Below are 3,959 nucleotides of genomic sequence, written 5' to 3'. Positions count from 1 at the left end.
TGATTACTTAACTTATTAGAACATTTTTACAACATTGTAACCATATGAAATTATTTATTGATGAAATTACAGCCTTAAAGGCAACACATGTACTTTATTCAATGAGGTTTGAGCATATCTGTTTTTGTAGCTAGGCAGGACTTTTTGTATTTCGACCCCATTCCTTCACTATCATTGTTCCAAGAATTTTTATTACAATTCTTATTCTCAAATTCTTAAGAAAATGTCATTTTCAAAACTTGTTCAGAAAAAAAAAAAATATTCAGTAGTAATGTTGGAGGTTTTCAATAAATACAAATTCATAGTTTTAGGGTTCTCAGGTTAAAAGAGGCAATGCATGATGGGCATGTTTTTGCAGATGTATTATTTTACGTTGTTCAGATCGGGGAGGGCGTTCCTCCCAATCACGCTCTTCCAGGTCTCACTGTCATTGCCCACGTGAGCATTGAAGTCACCTAGTAAAACGATAGAGTCCCCAGACGGAGCGCTCTCCAGCACTTCTTCCAAGGACTCCAAAAAGGGTGGGTACTCTGAGCTGCCTTTTGGTGCATAGACACAAACAACAGTCAGGACACATCCCCCACCCGAAGGCGGAGGGTTAGGGTTGTCTCTCGTTCACTGGGGTGAACTCCAATGTTCAGGCGCCCAGCCGGAGGGCAATAAGTATACCCACACCTGCTCGACGCCTCTCACCGTGGGCAACTCTAGAGTGGAAGAGAGTCCAGGGCCAGCTTGTACCGGAACCCAAACTGTGTGTGGAGGCAAGTCCGACTATGTCTTGTCGGAACTTTTCTGCCTCGCACACCAGCTCGGGCTCCTTTTCAGCCAGAGAGGTGACATTCCATGTCCCAAGAGCCAGCTTCTGCAGCCAGGGATCGGTCCGCCAAGGTCCCTGCCTTTGGCCGCTGCCCAGCTTACACTGCACCCGACCCCTTTGGCCCCTCCCACAGGTGGCGAGCCCATGGGAAGGGGGACCCATGTTTCCTTTTCGGGCTGTGCCCGGCCGGGCCCCATGGGCGAAGGCCCGGCCACCAGACGCTCGCCTTCGAGCCCCACCTCCAGGCCTGGCTCCAGAGGGGGGCCCCGGTGACCCGCGTCCGGGTGAGGGAAAACGAAATCCAATTATGTTTTTCTTCATAAGGGGCTTGTGAGAGCCGTGCTTTGTCTGGCCCCTCACCTAGGATCCGTTTGCCATGGGTGACCCGACCAGGGGCATGAAGCCCCAGACAACATGGCTCCAAGAATCATTGGGGCGCGCAAACCCCTCCACCACGGTAAGGTGACGACTAACGGAGGGGCCTCGTTTATCAATGCAGTTTAATTTCTGGTGGTTCCCATTTGAATGGGCACATGTCAGTCCATTGTAATTTGGCAAAAAATATTGTTTTTGAATAAAACCAATAACCACCCCCCTCAATTGCACACGCACTCCTCTTTACTGTTTACAAGCACAATCACAAGTACAAGTCATCTTCATCCATAAGCACATCAGTCTTTCCTTGTTAAAACACAGCATCCCTACAAAAAACAAAATTTGTTCCATCAACTTTTAGGTTCTTAATAGACAACGATGGTATTTATTTACATATTGAAACACACGTCCACCTCCTTCAATGTTACACTTGAATGCACATACAGAGAGAAGTTTTATTCATTTTGATCAGGCTACATGAAGCAAAATATAAAGGTGAATGTAATTCTCATTAATGAAATAAATTACTCCTTTTGACCAGCAGGGGGGTTTGTGTGCACATGAAGCCTCGATAAATGAACCTATTTGCAAACCGTTTGGTGGGAAAGCCTCAAATCCTAACATCTTACATTTAGATCAGACCCCATCAAGTCATAATTGACTGCTTAATCCTGTAAGAATGAAGCGAACGGATTGAAATGGTTTTCTAACATATGAACTATTGATTTGACCAGTAGAGGGGGTGCACCGTTCCTGGAGGTACTGCAATACCAGGTCGATGTCTCCTCGGCTTGCCATGTGCAGCTGTGAGAGTTGCTGCAGCCATTTGGAGCACAGCCACGGGCTGGGGGGGGATCTGTCTGTGCTTCCTTACCAGCAAGTTTCTGGAAGTCCACATGGCGTCTTTGATGGTGGCAAAGGTCAGCGACTGCTTTGTAAAGTCTTCTTGCTTGATTTTCAACGGGCTCACCCCATAGAGTACAAGGTCTGCATTCAGCGCTTCCCTTGCTGGGAATTGCAGGTCGCCCACAGGTCTGCGGCAGCCCTGCACCACCAGAGCAGGTGCCACACCGACTCCTGGGCGACACAGCCAGGTCAGGGGCACGTTGCGAGCGCTGACATGCCCCGAGAGTGCATAACGGACCTGACTGGGAGGACATCATGGGCCACCATCCATGACAGGTCCCGAAGTTTGTTTCGAGAGGGCGGGGTGGTTGACGTTGTGCCAAACTGTTGTGGGCTCGCCGAATGCAAGCCCGCGCACTGGACACACCGCTTCCCGCTCCTGTACGACAGAGATCATAGATCTGTGATTTGTTAAAATGTCACTATTTTCGTGCTCTAATTTAAAGTTCTTCAAAAACGTCTTGATTAAGGAATAAGAAGGTGGCAGGTAAAGGGAAATGTGCTTTCGGCAGTTTGCAAACATATTTTGTTAAGGCAGCGCTAGATTTATAATCATATCAACATAATTATCAGTAGTAGTGTACTCGTGTGGTGATTAATAAGTGGAAAGGAATGTGCAGGCTACAATGAATTTGTTCTCTACAAAGTATTGTGGAACAGGATGTCCAGACAGGGAGGATATCTCAAGGCCGGTGAGGAACAACTCGTCTTTGTGGTCCAGACACCTGTGCTGAGCAGGGGAAAAACCCAAACGAGGAGGAGACGACCATCGACCAATAACCACACAATATTTTGCATGCTTGAATATTCATATTGTGTTTCTTTAAAACTGGGCAACCCGGAAGAATGTGTTGTCTCTTGATGGTCACAAGAACACACGAGCTTTAGTGTGTGAGGGACCCGAGGGACCCAGGCGCCTGTATTAGCTTGCTTTGTCAGGATTAAACAATTGGTAAATTCGGCCTAATTGATTTATTGGTCTTCTCTTTGACAGAACGAACTCGCAAAATTGTTAGGTGTACCAGTGTGTGGATTAGGACGTAACGATTCATGTGTTAAGTGTTGATCATAATTTGGAGTCAGATCAATAACTAAAATCCGTAGCCTAACACAGGTTGAAAGACACAGGAATTCTTTGGTTGGTGGTTATTAGCTTTAGTTTCCGGAGGTATGAGCCCATCCAGAATCGTGTCATTGCTTGGCTTTTCGGTGCATTTGGTGTAACGAGCGCGCAACGAGGGCAACATAGTATCTGCTTCCGAGGAAGAGCTTTAAGTCCGGCACTCCTTTTCCTCCCTTTTTTTTGTTTTTCTTCATGGTGTCCCTCTTCAGTCTCTCCAACTTGGATTTCCAGATGAAGTAAAAAATGGCTCGGTCCAACTCTAAAAGCACCTTCATTCTTGGGATGAAAACAGAACTGATTAGTAAAAGCAAGGGTAAAATCACCACTTTTATGGTTAAAATTCTCTCTTCTATGGTCAGCTCTCTTAATCCCCCAAACCCAAGAACAGATACTACACTTGATTTTAGCCAAAAGGCCGAGAAGCGATGGAGTATACGAGTGACGGACTCGCTTACAGGCTTCCCTGTATACCCATTCTCACCAACGGTTTGTTAGAATAGGCCTCTTTGGCACGTGTGATTAGCTAGGTAGCTTGAGCTATGCCGTTATATCGCTGTAACCCTTCTCTTGTTTTGTTTGTTTAATGAGTGTTTGTCCGACAGTTTTATGTGTTTGTCTCGTCGTACTGAGTCGTGCTACAAGTACAGCAGGCAGGTTCTTCTCGACATCGGCGAAAGCGAGTTTTTGCCGTTCTGGACTTTGAAGCGGGGACATTAAAGGAGCTCGGACTCGCCTGCT

The 3,959-nt window shown here is 46.7% G+C and overlaps 1 pseudogene; it reads right to left on the bottom strand.

The window, feature by feature from the left end:
* Window positions 1–3,498: 3,498 nt before the first annotated feature.
* Window positions 3,499–3,648, bottom strand: LOC119138858 (annotated as a pseudogene).
* Window positions 3,649–3,959: the final 311 nt, after the last annotated feature.

Source organism: Syngnathus acus, chromosome 19, assembly GCF_901709675.1.
Source record: "Syngnathus acus chromosome 19, fSynAcu1.2, whole genome shotgun sequence".
NCBI classification, from domain to species: domain Eukaryota; kingdom Metazoa; phylum Chordata; class Actinopteri; order Syngnathiformes; family Syngnathidae; genus Syngnathus; species Syngnathus acus.
This window is presented reverse-complemented; position numbering and strand designations above follow the sequence as displayed.